Here is a 9,980-nt window from a genome sequence, read left to right as displayed (position 1 = left end):
CTCCACCTGTAGAAGAATGAAACTAAACCCCTATCTTTCACCTTTCACAAAAGTCAACTCCAAATATGTCAAAGACCTGAATGTGAAGCCTCAAACTCTGAAACTGTTAGAAGAAAACATTGGCAATAACCTACAAGATATAGGTGTAGGAAAAGATTTTCTAAACTGGACAGGGACTGCTCGGCAAAAATCAAAAATTAACAAATGGGACCTCATTAAACTAAAAAGCTTCTTTACATCAAAGGAGACAACCAAGGAAGCAAACAGAAAACCCACAGAATGGGAGAAAATCTTCACCAGTGACACATCTGTTTAATAACCAAACATTGGGAATAACCTACAAGATACAGGTGTAGGAAAGGATTTTCTAAACCAGATTTCAATTGCCCAGGAAACAAGGGCAAAAATTAACAAATGGGACCTCATTAAACTAAAAAGCTTCTTTACATCAAAGGAGACAACCAAGGAAGCAAACAGAAAACCCACAGAATGGGAGAAAATCTTCACCAGTGACACATCTGACAGAGGTTTAATAACCAGAATATATAACAAACTCAAAAAACAGAGAACCAAGATGCACAGCCTCATCCCCTCAAGATGGCAAATGACCATCTAAATGAACACCTACATGCTAAATCATAGGACCAATTTTCAATTTTCATGTTGTGAACAAGAGGCATTACTGGATACATTGAATGTTCTGCTCCTTGAAGCACGCTGTCACTCACTTTGACTATTCTGGTTTTCTCCCTGCACAGCTTCAATTCCTTTTTGGTCTCCTTGGCCAAAATCTTCCTTCATTCCTTACCTGTTCCTCTGTTCCAGTTCTACTGATTCAAGTCAGAAATCCTTAGGAATGAATTCTTAGAACTTTTCCTCTATCTACTCTCATTTCCTGACTTTAAGCATATCTAGTTTCTAAACATTCACTGCACTGTCTGACTAATAATGACTAATAATAGCACTAAGAGTATTTAGTATGCTAATAATGCCCAAGTTCTTAGCTGGAACAAAAATCTCTTCCATGAACTCTGGACCTCTAGATCTCATAAAATGCTCAACATCACTACTTAGTCAATAGCCACCTCAAATTTATCTTACCTACACACTGACTTCCTACCTACCTTGTAAGTCTGATCTTCTAACAGTCCTACTCTCATTATATGACAATTTCAGCCTCACAGCAACATGCCTCTTGCACATTCCACACCCAGTATGGTGAATGAGAAAAAACAGTCAGTGACAGAATGAAAGGCATCTCCACAGCAGACACAAAGAACCTTCACCATCATCCTCCACAGGCAGTGGACAAGCATCTTTGTACCCTTGCACATTGGAAAGACCATGGTACTCCAGTGAAGAGACTGTGCAAAAGACCAGAACTTGAGAACTGCAAAACAGACAACCGAAGTAGGACAGTGGCACAGAATGACAGAGGGGTAGATATGTTTACCACATGCAATAATTAATAAATGCATGAACAAAAAATGAACAGGCTTAGTAACCAAGTGCTACAAACTGAAAGAGGTTGAATTCCTTATATATAGATTGTTAATTTTCTTTTTTTTTGGGGGGGGGTCTTTTTGAGATAGGGTCTCCCTGTAGCCCCAGCTGGCCTGGAACTCACTATGTAGACCAGGCTGGCCTCAAACTCACAGACATCTGCCTGCCTCTGCCTCCCAGGTGCTGGGATTAAAGGTGTGCACCACCATGCCCCGCAGCAACAATTTTTTTATGTATTTATATTTTATGTGTATGAGCATTTTGCCTGCATGTATGTTAAGTGCACCATGCATGCAATACCCACAAAGGCCAGAAGAGGGCACTGGATCCTCTGGATCGTTGTTAGCTGTCATGTGGGTGCTGGGAACTGTACCTGGGTCCTCTGCAAGGGCAGCCATGTTCTTAACTGCTGAGTCATCTCTCCAGCCCCCAAGATAGCAATAATTTTAATGTTATTACTCAACAGATATTATGGCAGAGAGTAAGGTCTGGAGAGCCTTGCACAAAGCCCGTAAAATTGGCATATTAAAACACACACACACACACACACACACACACACACAGCAGTTGGCAAAGAGGAAGGCTGGAAATCCCTAGGCTGAGGCCAGCTAAAAGCAGCTCACACCACTGTGGTACAAGTACAGAGGCACTCCAGTGCCCAAGAGTGACCCACAGTTCACTATAATCCTAATGGGTACAACCCCAAGTGGAGATTTAAGATGCTGAGACCTGTAGCATGTGAAGTTCTATATGAAACTACATGTAATAGAACATGCATGGAAAAGCCCATGGTATGCAAATGAACCAGAAACCTGTGCTATGCAAATGAATGATAAAACCCCTGCTATGTATGGCATAAACAGTTCAATCCTTTCAGAGGTCACAGTTTAGCTCAATTTACCCCAGATTCACCCACTTCCGCCCTTGGTAGTACATCCATTCCTAATGAACTGCATCTGCTTCTGCTACAAATGTATTTTCAGTTCTCCCTCCCAGGACACAGGAACCTGGAGCCCCCTCTGGAGGTGCCCATCAAATCCCGATAGCAGCCCACTATCAATTGATGGGGCAGTCAGGAGGTAATGCCTGTTTCTAATCTCTTAAACTTTCTGCTCATTCTGGGAGTGCCTGAGAGAATCTGCTCCTAATTGTGGGCATGGCTCAGGCAGTTAAAAGCTATATGACGGCTCAGTGAGTAAAGACACTTGCTACCAAGTCTGACAACCAGAATTCAATCCCTGAGACCCATATGATGGATGGCGAGAACTTACCCCGACAAGCTGTCCTCAGACCTCCACATGTGTGCTGTTTCATGTGCATGCCCACATACATACTCTAAATAAAGTAATTAAAAAAATGTAAAGCCACTTTACTTCCCATGACAGGATAATGTGGTAATGAGCCACAGCGAATCCAGGCACACTATGAAATCATGCAACATCCACAGACCCCTCTGATGTTTCTCTCTTAAACAGAGAAAGATACTAACATGTCTGTATAACATGTTTCTTCTGATCATTTTTGCTTTCATCTCAAAGATAAACAAATGTAAACTTTCTACTTTGTTTTTACTGAGTATACTCTGATTTAATGGCAGAGTGTGTGTTCATGATAGCTGTTTTTATGTAACTGTTATTATGTCATTCTGTGTCTAAAACAACATAGGGCAAAACTCAATCTAGCCTCAGAATTCCTGAAAATAAGTGGGTAGCAAGTTCTGTGGCTACTTACTTCTCTTTTACATTTTTTTTTAACTTGCTGTAAGCTGAAATTACATTCTTGGCATGCTTAATTCAAGGTGTAGGTGCATATAAACATTTCAGGATGATTTTTAACCCACAATTGTAGCATTAAGTATAAAAGCAACTGCTTTCTTCTTATGCTCCCCACCCCAGCGCATGGTGAACACACCACCACCTTACAGTAAGCAGTTTTTTCAAGGTCTCTATCTTGGCCATTACTAAGATGAATACATTTCAGAGTTAGTGGTAAAAATTGGAAGTACCACCAGGTATGGTAGCACATGCCTTTCATCCTAGCACTCAGGAGGCAGAAGCAGGTGGATCTCTGTGAAATCAAGGCCAACCTGGTCTACACAGCAAGTTTCAGGCCAGGTGTGGCTACAAGGAGACCCTGTCTCAGAAAAAAAATAATTGGAACTGCAGAAGAAGAAAAATGGTCATTTTAAAACCAAACTACTGCTTCCTGCTCAGTCTCCTTAGAAGCTTAAAAAACATGCCATTACAGATATGTAGTCTGTCATAAATATAACTTAGATTCAGCTCCCTTTTGCAAAATATGTAAGATTTATCTGTGTCTTAACATGTATGTTGGTAGATTTAGCTGTCAACTTGACACAACCTAGAATCACCTAGAGTCTTAATGAGGACTTGTCTAGATCAGCTAAGCCCCTGGGCAAGTCTGTAGGGGTTGTCTTGGTTAAGTGGGGTGGCAAGACCCACCCTGAATGTGAGCAGCAGCGTTTCAAGGGCCCTGAACTTTGTAAGTGAAGAAAGCTGGCTGAGAACCGAGGCAGCAAACCCGACTCTGAGATGTGATGCTTTAAGTTCCTACCCTGACATCCCTGCAAGTGATGGACTTAACCTGAAGCTGTCAGCCAAATAAACCCTTTCTCCCCAGAGCTGCTTTTGGTCAGGGCATTTAAACACAGCAACAGAAAGGAAACTGGAACAGCATGTTTATGTGCAGACATAAGCAGGTAACGCAGAAAAAAGGAGACAGACAGGAAATAAAGGCAGATGCCAGACTTTTACCAGCTTTTGGCTGAAGAAAAAAACAGAAGTATCATGAGGACTATTAATATGTTTTGCCTGTGTTTGAGATACAGCTTCCTGAGGTTTCATTAGAATATCATTATTTTATTGAGAAAAATGTTTCTAGGGGCTGGAGAGATGACTCAGCTGTCAAAAGCATTGGCTGCTCCTGCAGCAGACCCAGGTTTGGTTCCTAGCACCTACCTGATGGCTGACAACCATCTGTAACTCCAGTTCCAGGGGCTCAGATGCCCTCTTCTGGTCTCCATGGGCATTGCAAGCATGTGGTGCATTTATATACATGCAAGCATGTATATAAATACACATAAAATAAAAAGTTTCACATAAATACACTCATACACATAAAATAAAAATAAAAGTTTCTAAAGACAAATGAGATAAAAAGATTATCAAGGAAGAGATAAAAATTATAAATATGAAATACATTTTAGTTTTAAAAAGTTAAAGAGAAAATGCTTCTGGATACAAAGAAATTTTAGATGCTCAATTACCTTGTCCACGGATAAAGGATTGTTTAAAAATGGAAATAGAAAGACGTGAGGACAAAACCAGAAAGGTTGAGCACAGCACAGGTCTGAGTAAGTCACAAAAGCTTTACTAAAATAAAACTGAAGATGGTGCAATACGTGTGTATGCATGCGTATGTATGTATGATTAGCTTTACCATAATTAAAGGTTGTGTTTTAAATCCTAGTCAGATTCTGGTAGATACTTATGTAATCATTCCTTATGCTCTGGACACTAGGACGAAGCTGATACCTAAACAGTTGGGGATCTTTGAGAATGACAGAGGCGTTCTTGGCTCTTGTGTCAGCTCAGCTCAGAAGTCAGGGTGCTGGACATCCATAGTTACAGAATTTTCGGAGTCAGTGGCCTTTTGGTTCTTGTCTTGCAAATTCAGAAAATGAAACTCACAGACTGGTAAGTTTTAGGGAGAGACTTAGCACAAGGTAGGAGCTTCAAAGGGAAAAGGAAACAGATGGGGAGGGGCTCCTATGTAGCAGGATGGGTGAGATTCCATCATCTGGGGGCTTTCTGAAGGACTTCTGTCAGAAACAGGGGTACAGTATGGGGAGGGGATGAGCTGTCAGGCCAGTTGGCCCAATCAGACTTGGTGCCTCCTCTCAGCCTCAGCCTCCTACAACCTCTAGGCAGAGGTGCCCACTGAAGAGATAACAAAGAAACAGGAGTCAGCTCCCTGCACACGTGGCTCTAGGGAGGACATTCTCAGGACTGCTGCTTTGGGGTCCTTGCCTGTCTGGCCAGTTTCTATCTCGTATTCTAATCAAAACTACAAAAGGAGGCAGTGAGTACAAGCTGACTTTTAAATTCACCTTTCAGGGTTTTCAACAGTGGACATAAAATAGAAAATTACCAAAAGACCCAGGAAACATGATTATACCGCCCCCCAAAAGGAGCCCAACTTACAGTATTAGCCTTGAAGAACAATAATACTTTTCCCCAGGCAAATAAGCACCTACTACCTCAGAGCAACCCAGGCAGATGAGGATTCTAACCCTGTGGTGCTTGCCACAACTTCAGGACATGAGCAAGGGTACTGAGGAAGAACTGCCCTTGGTGGGAGTCTATAAAACCACGGCTTTGCCCCTCTGCATAAAGGGGATCCACTGTAATGAGGGTTGTCCCATCTCCTGAAAGGAAGAGGACAGGTCTTCAGCTCCGCTGATAGTTGCTCTTAAATGGCAAAGCTCCTGGAGGCCCCTAGTGAGCACCCTACTCAAGTGATAGCAGATAACTATCAGGGTATTTTGGGTCACTATTGATATGGATGGTAAAAATGTATTTTCTTGGGTGGGGAGATGGCTCAGTTGATAAAAGTGCCTGCTGTGCAAACATGAGGGCCTGAGTTCAGATCCCCAGCACCCACATGAAAAGCTGGGTATGTTGACAAATGCCTATGATGCAAATGCTGGGGAGGTTGAGGTGGGTGGATCCCTGAGGCTCATTAGCCAGCCAGCCTAGCAGAAATGAGGCAATTCTGGTTCTGTGAGTCCTTGCCTAAAAACTAAAGGTGGAGAACCATGGAGGAAAGACACCCAATGTTGACCTCTGGTCTCTTTACACACACACACGCATACACACACACACACACACACACACACACGAGCACTTACTATACACATTCACAACATACACACAAAATTTCAAAGAACATTAACTTTATTGCCAATATGGGGGCATTGTTCTCTATATTAATGTATAAACCAAGCCTTGCTTGCTAAATGAATTTGTATACTAACAAGTGATGGTGGTGTGCATGAAAAGTTCCCAGAAAAATCCTGCATTTGAACTTAACTTCCTGCAAGGCTGACCAACTGATTAGCACTTCGATGACTGTCCAGAGTTTGGAATGCTGCAGATCCAGAGTCTATTTGCAATTTATTTTGGGCCATGTTTAGCCCATAAATAACGATTCCTTGCCCATCTCTGTTTCTGATTTTATATCTTATAACTAACAGAATATATTAACAAAGAAACAGTTCCTATCAACCAAAAGGCTAAGAATGCCATCAGATAGCATCTGAGGCCCATGGTTAAGATCCCTTTTGTTACTCACTTGCTGCATGCAGCCTGCCTTGCCAGCTGTGCTCCTGATGCCCCTCAGAAATGTTTCAACTACCCACAGTCCTTTGCCAGAGGAGACCAGTGTCCCAGGCACTGGCTCTTCATCTTACTCAGGCTTATGCCAAAGATGTAAAATTTGGTGAGGATGCTTGAGCCTTAATGCCTCAAGGTGTAGGACCCTTCTAGCAGATGCTGTAGCTGTTACAATGGGGCCAAAGGGAAGGACGGTTATTACTGAACAGAGCTGAGGAAGTCCAAAAGTAACAAAAGATGGTGTGACTGTTGCAAAGTCAATTGATTTAAAAGATAAATATAAAAATATTGGAGCTAAACTTGTTCAAGATGTTGTCAATAACACCAATGAAGAGGCTGGGGACGACACCATCACTGCTACTGTTCTGGCATACTCTATCACCAAGGAGGGTTTTGAGAAGATCAGCAAAGGTACTAATCCACTGGAAATCAGGAGAGGTGTGATGTTGGCTGTTGATGCTATAATTCCTAAACTTAAAAAGCAGTCTAGGCCACGCACGGTGGCGCACGCCTTTAATCCCAGCACTTGGGAGGCAGAGGCAGGCAGATCTTTGTGAGTTCGAGGCCAGCCTGGTCTACGTAGTGAGTTCCAGGACAGCTGGGGCTACAGGGAGACCCTGTCTCAGAAAGACAAAAAAAAAAGCAGTTTAAACCTGTTAGAACTCCTGAAGAAACTGCTCAGGTTGCTACAATTTCTGTAAATGGAGACAAAGAAATTGGAAACATCATTTCTGATCCAATGACAAAGGTTGGAAGAAAGGGTATAAAGAATGGGAAAATATTAAATGATGAATTTGGAATTATTGAAGGCATGAACTTTGATCGAGGATACATTTCCCCATATTTTATTAACAAATCAAAAGATCAAAAATGTGAATTCCGAGATGCCTATATTCTGTTGAATGAAAAGAAAATTTCTAGTATCCAGTCTATTGTTCCTGCTCTTGAAATTGCCAACACTCACCAGAAGTCATTGGTCATAATTGCTGAAGATGTTGATGGAGAAGCTGTAAGTACACTGGTTTTGAACAGGCTAAATGTTGGTCTTCAGGTAGTAGCAGTCAAAGCTTCAGGGTTTGGGACAATACGAAGAACCAGCTAAAAGATATGGCTATGTGGCTAAAGAGTTGGCTCAGGGGTTAAGAACACTGCTCTTGCAGAGGACTTGGGTTCGATTCCCAGCACCTACATGGCAGCTAACAACTGTCCTAACTCCAGTTCCAGGAGATCTGAGACACTCTTCAGACTTTCTCGGGCATTGCACAACCCAGGTGCACTTACTCACATTTTTTAAAAAGAGATGGCTATTGCTACTGGTGGTGCAGTGTTTACAGAAGGGAAGCTGAATCTATACCTTGAAGATGTTCAAGCTCATGATTTAGGAAAAGTTGGAGGGATCACTGTCACCAAAGATGATGCCATGCTTTTGAAAGGAAAAGGTGACAAAGCTCAAACTGAAAAATGTATTCAAGAAATCACTGAGCAATTAGACATCACAACTAGTAATTATGAAAAGGAAAAGCTGAATGAACTGGCAAAGCTATCAGATGGAGTAGCTGTGCTGAAGGCTGGAGGGACCAGTGATGTTGAAGTGAATGAGAAGACAGAGTGACAGCTGCCCTCAGTACTACAAGAGCAGCTGTGAAAGAAGACATTGTTCTAGGAGGGGTTGTGCTCTGCTTTGTGCATCCTAGCCTTGGACTCGATAAAGCCTGCCAATGAAGATCAGAAAATTGGTATAGAAATTATTAAAAGAGCACTGAAAATCCTGCACTGACTACTGCTAAGAATGCAGGTGTCGAAAGCTCTTTGATAGTTGAGAAAATTCTGCAAAGTTCCTCAGAAGTTGATTATGATGCTATGCTTGGAGATTTTGTGAACATGGTAGAAAAGAGAATCATGGATCCAACAAAGGCTGTAAGGACTGCTTTACTGGATGCTGCTGGGATGGCATCTCTGTTCACTACAGCAGAAGCTGTTGTCACAGAGATTCTTAAAGAAGAGAAGGACCCTGGAATGGGTGCAATGGGTGGAACGGGAGGTGTTATGGGAAGTGGCATGTTCTAATTCCTAGAATAGTGCTTTGCCCTTATTGGTGAACTGTGACAGGAAGCTCAAGGCAGGGCTCCTCACCAGGAACTTCAGAGAATTCAGTTGAAGAAAGTGACTGAAGAAAGGCTGGCTGATGTTTAAGAAAAACACTATGACCATCGGTTACTGGTTTCCATTGACAATATAATGGTTTACTGCTCTCATTGTCCATGCCTATAGATAATTTATTTTGTGTTTTTGAATAAAGATATTTGTACATTCCTTAAAAAAAATCTCTTTTGCTGTATCCACCTACTTAATGTTTCCACCAATATATCTGAAAAGTGTCTTGAGTTACGACTTTTCTTTGTTCTGTTAGTATAAAAACTTCATGAAACTGCTTCCACACTGGAACATGGAATTTGGGGTAGCCTGAATCTGTGTTCCCAGGCCATGGTCACTCATATTTGGCTCCAGAATAAACTATCTCTTATCCCCTTTGAAGTGAGAATAAATGCTTTTGTGACAACAGTGGGAATGCCCAAAAGTCAAAGAGGTTATTGTTCTCAACCTTGGGACTTACATTACACATGGTGTAATAACAAGACCTAACACTAAGAGTCCCCATCTGAAAGCTGGGAGACACCCCCAGACCTGTAGCTTTACTTCTCCAGCTGTTCTTTAACTAGGTCATTCATAAACTACAGCACCTATGGCAACGCTGGTAGAAAAAAACAACAAAAATGACTCTGATAACTCAACATAAGACTATCTTATACAGGAACAGGGAAGGAATGGGCTGCTTACAGAGGATGTAGACTGACTGAAGGCCAGTAGACAGGGGAGCATAAGATGCTGTCGCCCCCAAATAGATCAATAAAAAATATTAGGGGACTTCCTAACTCATGGTACTGCAAAGGTCAGGCATCAACTGTTCTACCCAGTTGGTTCTTCAGTTAAAAAAAAAAAAAAAAAACTAAAGCGTCCCCAATTCAAAAACTTTTTTAAAGGCCTATTTTTTCTCTCTGGCAC

The 9,980-nt window shown here is 41.9% G+C and overlaps 1 protein-coding gene and 1 pseudogene across 5 annotated transcripts in view; one reads left to right on the top strand and one right to left on the bottom strand.

Moving 5' to 3' along the window:
* Myo6 (myosin VI) overlaps nucleotides 1-9,980 on the bottom strand; it is a 169,189-nt gene that overhangs the window by 116,018 nt on the left and 43,191 nt on the right. The gene's annotated exons all lie outside the window — the stretch shown is intronic.
* On the top strand, nucleotides 6,927-8,984 carry LOC103729091 (annotated as a pseudogene).

Source organism: Nannospalax galili, unplaced genomic scaffold, assembly GCF_000622305.1.
Source record: "Nannospalax galili isolate Female #2095 unplaced genomic scaffold, S.galili_v1.0 scaffold512, whole genome shotgun sequence".
Lineage (NCBI taxonomy): Eukaryota > Metazoa > Chordata > Mammalia > Rodentia > Spalacidae > Nannospalax > Nannospalax galili.
Note: the sequence above shows the minus strand (reverse complement) of the source record. Positions and strands in the feature narration are given on the sequence as shown.